The sequence below is a fragment of the Gallus gallus genome, chromosome 12 (genome assembly GCF_016699485.2).
Source record: "Gallus gallus isolate bGalGal1 chromosome 12, bGalGal1.mat.broiler.GRCg7b, whole genome shotgun sequence".
In the NCBI taxonomy this organism is placed as follows: domain Eukaryota; kingdom Metazoa; phylum Chordata; class Aves; order Galliformes; family Phasianidae; genus Gallus; species Gallus gallus.
Window position 1 is genome coordinate 14,782,485 of NC_052543.1, and position 14,305 is coordinate 14,796,789.

Below are 14,305 nucleotides of genomic sequence, written 5' to 3' on the forward strand. Positions count from 1 at the left end.
GGTTGATGATCTTAGTGGTCTTTTCCAGCCTTAATGATTCTACGATTCTGTCTGTCTGTCTGTCTGTCTGTCTATCTATCTATCTAATGATCACCTAAATGCTTGGAAGGGGACAGTGTGTGGATTCCCTGTCCCTAGAGGTTCTCAAGGCCAGATTGGATAGGGCCCTGGGCAGCCTTGTCTAGTGAGTGGCAGCCAGACCACAGCAGGGGCTTGGAACTGGATCAGCATTAAGGTCCCTTTCAACCCAACCCATTCTATGATTCTATGGTATTTGTAACTCTGTTTTATTAAGGGTCCCAAATGGGAAGAAGGGGCCTGTGTTGACAGTGTTGTGCTGATGACTGACTTAGATTCTTGATTCAAACTGAAGCTTAGTAAAAGACATATATCTCCAAAGAACTTGGGACAAGACCCATACTAAGCAACAGAAGAAACTCAGAAGTGAAACTCCGTCCACAGTGAGAGGAAACTGCAAGGATATGAATATCTGAAATAAGCAGCACACTGTGATAGAGAGGTTAGGCTCATGGAGACTTCCCAAAAACCATACAGTTAATTGAACCAGGAACGATATTGGGGTCTCTAAGGAATAGATATAGCAGAAGAATTTTGGCTCCTGAGCTGTAGCTATAAAACTCCAGCCCGGTTTCTCTTTGCCTCCCCAGCCCTTTATGGAGGGCAATCTCCCAGTGTCCTCATGCTTCCTCGCAGCCACTGTTCCCATTGCACTCCATGGTATGCTGAGGCTCTTGCAAATCAATTAACTGGGAAGTGAGGAGAGAGCTGAAAGAATGCCCAATGGAAAACATGTCAGCTGGAGGTGTATCACCTGCCACCAAACCATCCCCAACTGTTCAGTGCTCTTCTTTTCAAGGCCACCTGGAGAACCTGGTGGAGAGCTTAGCTTCAGCCAGAAGCCCCACTGCTGGCAGCCCTAGCAGGAAATTCGTTTCTTGGAGGACAACCAGTGTCAGCAGGACAGGCTGGAGCTGGTACTAGGGGCACACCTGGAGGACTTGCTGGGCTTTGATCCACTGCCACGTCCCTTACATCAGGCCATCCCTGAAAGGGCATCTCGCTCTGATTCCGGTGCCAGAGGGCAATGCCTGCCATCTCTGCAGACTCAATCTGCCAGATGCCTATCTTCATTAAACATGTTGACTTTATTGCCAGATTTGGAGAATGTAGGCTTGTGTGTGTTCTCACTGAACTCTCCCGGCTGACCCAGGATGCTTGTCAGGGCTGCACCACACACCCAAGAACCTGCTGAAAGGATTCCACCAGCCACAGGCAGTATATTGCTTCCAGGAATAGGGCAACACAGGCAGTGGCAGCCCTTGGTGAAATGCAGCAGGTCTTCAGGGTTATCTTCAATTAACAAACTCTATCACCCATATCTCTGATTGCAAGTAGAGCGGAGCCCACAATTGGGAAAGGGATCATGGCAACAACCAGCGACTGCACAGAGGTTCCAGGGAGACCTGGAAGCAACAAAATCCATCCCTGCCCTGCAGTACTTGCTGGGGAAAAGGGAGGAGTGAAGTAAGGATTGCAAAATCGGGCCCATAGTGAAAAAGGACAGCCTTGGAAATACTAAAGGAAAATCAGCCAAGCCAACAGCTTCAGTATTAAAAAGCAACTGGTGTGTTGTTTGGTTTTTTTTCTGTGCCTTCTGCTGCTGTACTAAAAGCATCTTTTCTTTGTGTGAGAATGCTTTTGTTTGCCTGAAACAGGTTTTCCCACCCCAAATAAATACTGCTTTGAAAGATCTCATTGCAAAACCCGCAGCAGTGGGCATTAGAAAGAGAGTCCAGATGGCTCAGAACATCCACGGCGAGGAGAGCTGGCTTTCATCTGACAGTGCTTAAAGATGGTTTGACCTCTCCCTTCCTTTACATGCTGGGAGTTAACTTCTCATGTAAGTGTCCAGCATAAATTCTTCTAATGCAAATTTCCTTGTCAAAACTACAAACAGACATTTGATCAAAGGTCAGCTCTCCTTTGTGTTCCTGTTTGATATAGAAATTTCTATTTCATCTTTGACTGTCATGGTCAGTTAAGGGAACTGCAGCCTGATGGGAAATTACTGATGCATTTCATGTCCTCTCTCCAATGAGGCTTTTCCCCTCCCCTCTTTCATATCTTATGGGTGTTTTAATTTGAATATGTTTTCATTTTTTAATGGAATAGTTAAATTAGCTTTGAAAATGTTAGCAGTATGACACTGAAAATTGTCTGCTTATTAACTGAAGCTCAATTTACTGCTATTTGATACCCCGGGAGCTGATCAAATAATGATTATTCCCTTACTGCTGGCTTTATTTCATGCTTAACTTGTGGATCTTTCTTTATGGGGCAGAGCTTGAAGGACAGAAAATGCAGCAAATGGAAGGTCTGGGAAAACACTGTGTTTATTTCTGGGCTCTCGTGGCTCGGATGGATGAAGAGCTGGAGCTCAGCAAAGGAACGAGTGCCTCCGTCTCCTCCTGCCCCAGCACTGTGAGGAGCACTAACCCCCATTTATCATCCTCAAAGACAGCAAAAGGAGCTGGGATGAGTGAGTCCCTCTGTCGGCAACACCTAAGATTTACACCTGGGTTTGCTGACCCGATTATCTGCCGAACTGTCTCCTGAGAGAACAGGAGGCTGCGCACCATCTTCTCTTGGGAGGTCACCTGTGTCTTGCAGCATCCAGGAACACTGCTCAGTAATGGCCCACGTTGAGAGATATATCCTCCGCAGTGACAAGAGGCACAACATCTCATTGCCACCGAGCTCTTTGAAATAAATCACTCCTTGAAGTGCCAGAAGCAATTTCCATGAATCAGGAGATCATCACCTGCCAACTTGGCTCACTCACTCAGTGGAATGTGCTTAGATGCAGCCAAGGCCGAGTGATGCCATCAGCCAGCATCTCTGGTGCTCCTGGAACCGGGTCCTCCCCCAAGGTCCGTTCCGGTGCACAAGGAGTAATGCCCATGGGGAAACGCATGTGCCATAGCCCTGCAAATTCTCATGCTGGTGGCAAATGCAAAGGAGTTTTTTATCCCAGATCACTGCAGTTTATTTTGTTTTGCTGTTACGTTGATTAAAATATGCACAGTTAAATGCACAGACTCTGTCCTTCCTCTCTCCCCCAGCGGCTGCACGCCCCGCAGCCCGCTCTCCTGTCAGGCGGGTGACAGTGACACCAGATGGCAGCAGTGGCCTTCGGATCCCAGCAGCTCCCAGCCAAGAGGAGGATGAGCGTTTCCCCGCGGCCGGCTACCCGGGGCCGGCTTCCCTCCGCCCTCCCCGCTCTGAGGCTCGCCCAGCATCCTGCATCGTGCCGTATGGGCTGCCAGAGCATCAGTGCGCAGAGCTGCTGTATGCCGGAGTTGTTCCGTGTGTCAGAACAACACCCAGACTCCAACATCTCAAGGCAAAAGAGAAAACCCATGTGTTAGGCTGGGCTTTTGGAGAAGCACTCACCGAGCAGAACTCCCTTGAAGGTGGAGAACATGGGATCTTGCAGAAGACTTTCAAGGCAGCTTATAAACCATACCAACATGCATCAGTGGAAATACTGTTTACTTCAATATTATTTTTCTCACTTCTCTATTACTGCGCTGTAGTGCTTTAATCTCCTGAATAAGTTTTGTTTATTATAACACCCAAATATAGTTGATTTCTATATTGATTTAGGGGCTATCCATTTACCCGCTCGCCTGTGCATCACTCCAGAAATTATTAGTGCACCGACTGCCAACAGAAAAGCAAACCCAAAACACTGGAGTGACTGATGTGTGAGTTTGGGTAGAGTGCAGCAAGGAACAAGCAGAAATAAATCCTTTTGGCTTCACTCACATACATAGGGCAGTGCCCCAGCAAACAGCAGGACTGGACGTCTGGGTTCAGCTCTACTTGTACCCAGAAGCTTGGACAAGCCCAGCAGAACCTCCTGTATTGGGAAAAATCTCAGAAGCACCAATAATGTTGGATCATGGACTCAGTTTCTTCTCATTCCTCCACTGCCCCTGTGCAAAGCACAGCACTGCCCTTTGGGTTCGCCCATCAAAGCTGGGATGAGCCCAGGGAGGAGGACAGGCTGGGATGGATCCCTTTGGAAGTGTTACAGTTCCGCACAACCAGAAAACAACAGGCAGCACATGAACAAAACCGTGGGTGATCGCATCTCCAACAGCAGCTTGCAGTGGCTGTGGATAGCAATAGCGTTCAGGCTTTGCAGCTTGGGATGCTAAGAAGGTGCTGCAGCATATTGCCTTGTAATAACATGAAGCAAAAGCTCAGCAGAAAGGCTGTGAACCAGATAAGATTGATTAAACAATTTCTAACCAACGGGGTTGCACATAAAAATTTTATTAAAACCTCAAGTGCTAAATTTATTTCCTGGGTCTGTCACTGCTATTTTTTTTTTTTTTTTTATTCAGTAGTGATAATTACTACATTAGAAATTAAATGAACCTCATATACTACATCTTTCAGACCTCCTAGGAGAGTTGTGAAAGTGATTTAGGGAAGTGAATTTGCTATTGTGCCTAATCAAGTTACAGTAATTGTCACCTATAATTTTAACTTGACTGCTATGTGTTTAATTGGGAGCTTTACCTTTGGATTTTTGTAACGAAGATTCTCTATATTTTCCTACTTCCCAGCCCCCCCCCCCCCCTCCCCAAAACGCACTGACAGAAAACAAATCACTGCACAAAGCTGTGCAGTTAACAGCATTGCCCTTAATGAGGCCCTGATACTGGTTCCCCCAGCGTGGGTGTGCATCCTTCTTCAAGGAGCTCTGTGGAGCAGTACACAGCCCAAAGCCTTCTGAGAAGAGCAGAACGGGACCTCCAGGTGAGTGACAAAATAAAGATACAGGGGAGCAAAGGCATACGAGCATCTCTCAGCAACAGCCCAGGTGGGAAGATGGGTCACTGGTAGGCTTGTGGAGGCTTCTTGTGCCTTCCCTTGTTCCAGCTATGCACAGAGAGCTAAACCCACAGGTTCCCTTCTGTGGTCTGTGATGTGGGCAACAGTTCTGGTTACTCAGCTCTGAAATGGGCTCTCTGGATGGCCACAACCTGCTTCTTCCTCTTTCCCTTCTCTTACTAAAGAAATGTGCCATGTATATGCATGTTATGTATATTTTCAAGCTTTGTCAGGACTCTGATGACCTGTGGTGCCTGTGACAAGTGTATTACAAGCTGCCTGTGGTGCTGCTGGAGCTCCTGCCCAGGCACTGCACTTGGCCTGCACTACCTGCCTTGGAGTCCCGCGGAGCTATTGCTTGCCTGCATCTCTGGTTTAGCAGGGCCAGCGGCTGGCTTGTCCATTGATACGCTGCTGTTGGAGCACTTCAATAGCATGGCTAGGCATTGTTTACTCCAACCTGACCATCTTCAGCAGCAACGCAGAAAGCAATCGGGGTGAATTTCAGGCTGCAAGCAGACAAAGTTTCTTCTGAATTTCTGGAAGGTGGTGATGATTGTGACCGTGGAAGCTTTAAATGGGTTTGTGGTTCTGAAGCACTCCCAGATGGTTGGCCAATATTAGTTTGCAAAAATGGCTCTGACTATAACTGGATGTAGTAAAGCAATTCCTGCTTGAGTTTTGTAGTATATAAAACCTATGTAATTTAGATTGGGATCAGGCCCTCCATATTTAAAGCTAGAGATCTTTACAGATGCAGGAAGGATATATTATGTTGCTGCAATTAAAGGAGTTCATCTGGATTTATTTTATCACAGTAGCATTCACAGAAATGATTTTGCTTCCATGGCTTGGAGCTTGCATTATGAAGCGCTGTGTGCAGAATAGCAGTAACCTTGTCCCTGAATAATTCATAGTGTTTGTTAGCCACTTTTTAAGCCTTTCTGCTTAACCACAGAAGATTAGCATTTTTGTTGCTTTTTTTTTTCAATCAAAGTTTTGGAGCGGGGGAATGGAGGGGGGAGGAAGGGAGAATGTTGGCTTTCTTCTTAGCTTACTTTAAACAGTTCCCCAGGCTTTCAGTATACAACTTAGCTATTCAAATTGGGATGTTAGCTAGTTCTCAGGCTCGCTATGTTATCCAACTTTCTAGTAAATCATGAATAAGTTGAAAGGCTGTAGAGCCTTTTCCCTAATTTCTCAAGGGCCCTTTTACTACCAAATTTGTTTTCATCCCATGTTATTTACCGACTAGCTCTAATAAGCTCCTCTGGTGTTGTTCCAGTCTGCAAGTGTGGGGGTTCGGCAGGTAATGCGTGGCAGCACAGGGAGTCTGAAAGATCCTGGCTTTGAAATGAATACTGCTGGTTAGAAATGGGACTGTGTTCATTACCTGCTGGAGTCTTTCTGAGCTCTGTCTTTAGGATGGGATGCTCCAGTGGTGTAAAACAGCAGAGCTCTGTTATGGCTCTCTAGTGATGCTGAATTTCACAGCTGCAGATATGAAATACTTTGCCTCAGAATCAACAGGATGGTGGTAAAAGCTGAAGATTTGGTTCAGAGCAGAGTGAGAGGGCAATGTTAACCTTTGAAGACGCAGGACTGGGGCTTCCTTTGCTCTGCTTCCATTCTAGGGTAATGCAAAGCAGCAAATGTTACGTGTGTTTTGTTTACTGTATTTTCTTTTTAATCTCAAAGATTAAAAATGAAGAATTGCATTAATGATACCAAACAGTGAATCAAAGTGGAAACTATCAAATACAGTATTGTTGTGATGAGCAGAGACCAGGTATATTAGCCAGGCAAATTTTCCAAAGGGAAATATATATATATGCATTATATACATATATAATATATATTCAAGCTATACTTTGGAATCCAGTGGCATGTATATAAAAATATTATAAAAGACAGCATCTAGCCTTAAATGTAACTCATGGTATCTCTTAGAATGCAGTCTACCAAAACCAACATGTTTCTGCTTGAATATTGACAGCACCACCAGTTCATAGTTGGTGCCACTTCAAACCTGTCGGCCCTCCCTGTTGTGAAATGAGCTGGCAGAGAAGCGTAGGTGTTTGTGTGTTTGGTCATTGGGTTTTTGTTTGTTTTAATTAGTTCAAATACATGTCTTGCCTGTTGCTACAGGGTCTGACTTGTGGTCTTTACATGGCTTGTTGCATCCAGACCGGTGCTCTGAGAGCTGCTGATAATCAAAATGCACATCACTCCACTGGCATTTGATATTTTAACCTGTTGTGAGTAAACACTTTGTTCTGTCTGAACAGAAGTGGTAAATCCCAGTCAGTGTGGACAGTCCCATCCCAAACAGAGCAGAATTATGGCTGTTGGCTAAGGAGCTGCTGCAAAATCTAATGACAGAGCCAGTGTCCTGCAGAAAGCAGTGCCAAGAGGCATTTGGAGATGATGACCTTTTGAAGAAGTTCAGATAAGGTCATTTGCCAGCAGTCAGTGCTGACCCTGGTTACTGAGCACAGAGAGCTGCAAGCAAAGCAGATGGCAATGTCTGGAGGATGTGTGTCGGCACAGTCATGATCTCTGAAAGTGTGGTGTGACATTAATACAAGATCATTAATACAAGCAGATCCATCTAATGCCACCAAAAAGTAAGTCCAGTGAAGGGAAAAGATTCTTCTGACTCTTCTGAGGCAAGGCAAAGTACAGATGTTCTCTGGAGTCACCTCCATCTCCTGCAGCTGATGGGATGCCAGTAAGAGGCAGGTGACTGACAGCAGCTTGGGAGCTCCTTCTGTCTGGGATGATACTACATAGATGACACGGTTCTTTGGGGATCTGCAGCAGCCTCTGCTGTCTGAGTGAACTGAAATCACTGGCATGCAGCAGCCAAGACCTGTGGGCAAGAGCATCTTCCTGAAGGGGAGGATGTTTGGGTTGCTGTGCTGACAGATTTAACACTAACATCCATGAGTGCGCAGAGCTCTGTGGGCTTTCTTGGGGGAGGAGGGACTGGAGCGAGATCACTGCTGCAGGAAACAAATCCCTCCATCTCTGCAGGCACTTCTGCTCTGTTGTTCTGTTTTTCAATGCCTTTTCTTTGCAAACCCCCCTCTGACACAACAGGTGATCTCTGGCAGAAGACAGAGGTGACAGAAGTCGATACGTGGCCACTGTTGCTTGAGTGCAGAGCACTGCTATGTGGCATTCACAGCTTCCTGCTGCCTTTATCTCACTTTTGTTATTGCTATTCTCCCCCTTATTCTATCACATTTAAGAATAAAAACCAGGGTTCTTCTGGAAAAACAGAACCAGGCTTTGAAAGACTGCTAAATCCCGAACTTTGCAATATAGACTTTCCAATCAAGCTAATTTCCCAAAATAATGGCATTGATTTATTTATTTTTTCCTTCTCATGATATTGTTTGTCCCTCTTCTCTTGGAGCTGCAGCTCATTCTGTTGTACACAGTTGCCAAGAACCAGTCCACAGCTCATGCTGATGTGTTGCTGGAATGACAGCTCCAGCTTTCACACACTGGTGCACTGTATTAGCTGGGGAGTTTCTCTGTTCCTGTTCCACTATTAGGTTTCAAACCTCCCTGCTGAGTAGCTGTCCTCGAGTTGTATCAGGTAAGCTTAGCTATGCATTGAATTCAGGGAGTGGAACTAATCCCACACTTCAGCTTTAGAGGAGAACAATGATGCAGGGAGCTAAGCCTGGCCTCTGTCTGAGAGGTAAGGCTTTTGTGTGCTGAAAGAAACAGGTGCACTGCGCTTAAGCACGTGTTCTATCCATTTCAGGTCCATCTCTGCTTAGACGAATGCCTGCATGCTGGAGGCAAATAGTAAGTATGTACATTAGTGTGTCTTAAATACACTCACATCATGTCTGCTGTATGTATAACGTGTGCATGCCTTGGTTCACGACTCCTTATTGAAAACTGGCAACGCCAGCATCATCTGTCTGCCTGTACACTAGAAATAACAGAAAACAATATTACCACAGCAGACGAAAACAAACCTCAGTAAATGTATGCTGTTGCTTCCCCAAGTGTTTGTATTGCTGTCACTGGGGTAATTAAGTTCTGCCTAAAAGTTTTATCTCCCCTGCTCCGTGGAGAAGGCCCTGGCACTCAGGGAATTTTCTCCCAGCATTCCCTTGGAGTCAAAGGGACATTTCTTACTGAAGATGGTAGAATTGGATTTACATTTTTTAATGATAGCAAGATGAATCTTTATTCAGGTCTGAACTTATGAAATCCTTATTTATAAAGACCTGAGACTCCTACCTGAAATGAGCAGATATGCTGGCTGCTAAAAACGCTGCTTAACTGTCTTATCAGACACTGAAGAACATTTGTTATTTTTTGGCAAATAGAGGAAAAATTTAATTTCCCCTCAGCTGAAGTGTAAAAAGAATGGTAAATATGAGTGACTGCCCCGAGATCTTGCCTGCACAGTGCATACCAGAAATAAGAATGGTCTCTGCAAGAAGGAAGTGGCATTAAAATTACTTGCCCTTTTAGCATTTATACTGCCGAATAAAAACTGGGCTCCGAGTGTTCTCCACGCATGCAAGCGTGATGAATCTGAAAAAGCAATGATTGCTAACTCATACTCCTTCCACTTTTCCTTCCTGTGTGGTGGGGCAGAAGGAATGGTGTTCCACCGATGACTGCCCAGCAGGCAGAGATATGCTTTTCAAGCCAGATTCTGGGAGGAAGTGGTGAGTCTGCTGATGGGCGTGCAGGGCCCTAGCTGACCCAGGCAGGCCTACAGTCATGTTAGACTTGCATTCTGGCTGGCATCACGTAGGCTGAAGCACAGCATGGTCCCATCTGAGCCTGACAAATAAGAATCCTGGCTTCCAACTGCAATGTGGCATTGGGTGGTAGTTCTTAGATTAACATAGCAGAGCAAAAGAATTAAGACTTTAAATGTGAATAGATGTTATTGCAGGGTAATGCAGGTATCTACATATGGATCTCTGCTTACCTTTATATGTCAGCTTATTATCTTTTTATCAAACAAGTCTAGGAAAGTTCCGTAGTTGAGATATGGTAATAATCAGTGTAATTCCTTAATAGTTAGCTTTGAAATCTTGGAAGCCCTCCCCCTAGGTAGCAAACAGTGAATGCCCTGCTAGCTGCAAGTACCGTGAGCCATTTTATCTTGACTATTTTACTAAGAAAGCTCTTCTTTATTCTGTTGGGTAGAAGAGTAGGAATGTTGTCGGAGTGCAGTTAAATCCCACAGCTTATTACCATGAAATATATGAGCTTAGAGGATATGAAAGTGTTCCATCCAAGAGGATATGAAAGTAGTCTGCCCAGAGAGAGTTCAAGGCCTTCTGTATAAGAAACACAGTTCCAGGCTTTAAAGCTGCACCATGTGTCAGGATTTCAAAAAAGACAGTTCTTAAAAATGGCCTTTTAAACTGGCAATTATTTCCCATATATCATCAAGAGAGGCTTTAGAGGTGAAATAATGACCCTAAAAAGACTGTTTGGAAGGCCTCGTCTGCTGTTTCAGAGGTGCGCTGGCAGGATGTGTGGGGACAGCAGATCTATGGCTGAAGTTCTCCTAGCCCTGAGACCCAACTTTGACCACTGACGCTTTTGGAGCTGAATAGGGTGGCAGCTCTGCATTGCAGCTGGCATCACTGCAGTGCTACTGCTGCTGCTACCTCCTTGGGCCGGGTTAAAGTTGTGGAAGATGTGAGCACCTTGGATTCACACAATTGTAATCTGACCATAGATTCCTATTCACCAGGTAAGGCTATAGTGAGAAAAATCTACCTGACTATTTTGGGAGGGGGATGGTGAGACAGTGGAAAACCCTGTTGTCTACCTGACTGTTTTAAATTCCAGAATCATTAAATTTAAATTCCAGAGTCATCTTCCTGTTATATTTCCAAGTGTATGTGCAGGCTATTTCTAGGAATCCCTCCTTCTGACTGATCTATTCTGTTGCACAGAGATTTCAGAGGCAATAGCATTGCATTTTTAATACGTAAATATTAAACACGCTTCTGCAGTCAATACCAGACCAGGCATGCTGCCTGGACCTCATCCTAGTTCCATTCAAAAATAAAGCTATTGACTACAATAAGAAAAGGATCTAAAGCCACAGACAGAAAATTAAAATAGCCAGTGCCAAGAAAAATGTAAACTGAAGTTTCCATAAACAGTCAAGTATTCCAAATTGAATCCACACAGTATAAATTATGCAACTGAACTTGGATGAGCCAAGGAAGATAATGGCAGGTAATGAGACATCTGTATCACAGCGTGTTATGTGGAAAACCTAATATAACACATTAAACTGATTTCTTTATGAGAGCTGTCGCATTAAGCATTCCTCTCTATTTAAAAAAAAAAAAAATACAGGGAATTTTATTTAAAAACAAATGAAAAACCCAAACCTCTCTATTTCCTTAGGGCTGTTTGTTGTTACCTTTCCCTATTCAGTGGCTGAGGCTGTACAACCAGCCTGCTTCAGCAGTACTAGATTTTTTGTTTTATTTAATAGTAACAAACAAACAAACAAAACCCAAAGTAGAAAGAAGAAAGTAGAAAGAAGTAGAAGACAAAGCAGCTTTGAGTGATAACTTCAAAATGGCTCGGGGATATAGGATGGCTTTGAGTGATTTGACTTTACTGTATTTCCCCTTAGAATAAACAAGTGTGGTTGCAGCTATGGCAGCTCCACTAGTTTGGAAGGAAAACTAATTTGCTCTGTCTTCTCTGCTTGTTCAAAGCAGAGAGACAGCTTAGAGAAAGCAGAGAGTAAAAACTAACCATTTGCACTCTTTGGGGAGCACCTGCACCTTTCTTGCAGCTGAATTGCATTCTGACAGGCAGCTGGATTGTTACCATTAGTATTATTATATTATAGAGCCATGTCTTAATTGTTGGAGCTGGCCAGGCCATCAGTGAACTGGTTTTTTGGAGGTTCCTCCCCCACCAGTTGAAGGGCTTTGTAACAAGCAAACATAGAGGAGCAAAAATGGGTAGCGGAGACAAGAAGCAGCAAGAAGTCATTCTTTCTCTGTTGCCACCTCTCCTAGACTTGCAAGGACCTGTCGGATCTGAGCCACGCTTTCTGCTTGCAGCTGGAGCTTAAAGCTTGCCCATGTAGCACAGCTGCCAGAAGCTCAGGGGTCCTGGCAATGTTAAGGAGGGAACATCACAGAAATATGCTTAGAGAACTGACAAATTGGACCAGAACTCATACTCTGAGTCTGCTGCAACACAACCAAGGCTGTTTCCTTTGATATTACTATTGGGTTATCTCTACTGAGAATGAGGTCTCACTGGGACCAAACTCAAAGAATCTCCTTCCTGTTCCCTGCGCTGAGCAGATCCTCATCTCTGTGCAGGTACCCAAGCCTCACAAAGCTGCAGTGACGGTGGATGAATGGGTATTCTGTTCTAAAGTGACTGCTCCAGAACACATCACTGTCACATCACTTAAACACAACCAGTCATCCAGGTTTTCAGTAGCTGCAGGGACTTGCTGAAAACAGTAGGGCCTGTCATTCTGAGATTAAGGAGGGATTAGCTGTATGATTTCAGTCAGCCTTAAGAGAAAGGTTAAACACTCTGGGAGGAGGAAGTGTGTGTGCACGCATATGCATCTTCCAAAACAACAGATGGTTTCAATAAAGTTGCTCCTGCTGCTAGGAAGTGGCACTTCTTGACATTAGCAGAGCCATATCTCATTAGGGTTCTTGTTTCTACCAGCCTGTCTCAGCGAGGCCAAATCCACTGTACAGTATGGGGTAATCAGAAAAGACACTCCAGTATCTGCCCCATTAATTGCCTCCTGCCAGTCTTTGCTCTGTCCTGATGTAATGCCCACTGTGCTCAGTATGGAACGATCAATTGGCTTTGAAGGGCAACTTCCCCTAATGATCTGCGATTCCCCCTACTTAAAGTGCAGCAAGAAGAGTCTTTTTAAAGATTTTGCAAGAAATGTGTTATTTCTTGGAACCACTAAATAAAAACTCTCTGCTTCAATCAATGTATTGATGTATTAAATTATTGTGCAACTAAATTAATGTGCCCCTTGGTGACAGAGCTGCAGAAAATGAGCAGTGTTTTATGCATTAAAGACAAATTGGGGAAAGATTGTTTTCCAAGGTTAGATTGTTCCTCGGTGAATATCGAGATCTTTCCAATTAAAATATGAAGGTTTTTCAGAGTGCAGTTGTGTCAGGTGTATTACATCTCACAGATCCACAGCACAAATTAACTCGTACAAATAGCTAAGCAATTGTCAATGTTAGAATTGGCGTATTTTGAAGAAGGCAAGTAATATTATTCATTTCTACTAGTATTGTGTTTAAATTCTATCGTTAAAGAATTTTGCTGGGAGTCGGCTTTTATTTTATTTTTATTAATTTTTAATTGGAGATTCATGAAAAAGAAAAAAAAAGGATGTTCAGTATGTTGCTGTGAAAGCCTTGCCAAGCTTTTGCCAATCCTGGCTCCCCTTGTTTGGGGTACGCTGTGCATGTGGAAGGAGGTTGGTCCTCACTCTCGTGATAGCTCCCACCTTTCAGTGAATAGCACCATGCAGGGGAGGGCCAAAAACAAAGGCAAGGAGGGTGCTGCACTGTTCCTACCAATTGAAATTAAACAAGGCCTACAGAATGGAAATATTAATGTGAATTAAAAGCTGTTTTTTTTTTTTTTTTTAAGAGATGTTTGAATTCATGTTTTTCTTTAAATATTGGTCTGGTTGCATTTATTGTCTTTTTTGGAGTCTTCAGGAGAAAAAAAAAATGAAAAATCTTATCTGACGCTTTACATCTATAACCAGATCCTGCAAATCTGCTCTCTGCACCGCCTGTAGTGCAGCACTAACACACCAGAGGACCCAAACCAAAATTTGCTGAAGATGGGACGTTTTCTCGGTCCCTTCATTGAAGGTAGATGAACCAAAACGTTCAAATTAATTTGTTCTGTGGATGTAATGAAGAAGGGAAACTTTTTCAATAACTTCATTGTTCAAACTTCTTTTTTTTTTTTTTTTTCTGGTACCTTCTGAGTTCTCAAATATCTGGAAAAAAAAAGTGTATATTTTGTTCATTCTTTATTGAAACTTTTTCCTCTTCTCTTTTCTTGCTTGGGCTCATGACAAAGACATTCTTTATTCCAAAGGCAAGAATCCCAGAACAAGCAGTGCCAGCTCTGAGTTCATAAGGAGGGCAATGTTTCTAATCACTTATAAAAAGCAGACTTGGATTCTGCATTTTCTCAGTCGATATTATTTAATCCTTACCTTTGAATTTTTGGAATATCAAAAGGGAAGCACTTTCTCCAAATGCTTTCAGCTGCAATTTTTTCAAGAGGTATCTGTAGGAATGATAAATTAGCTGTGAAATTTAAGCATACA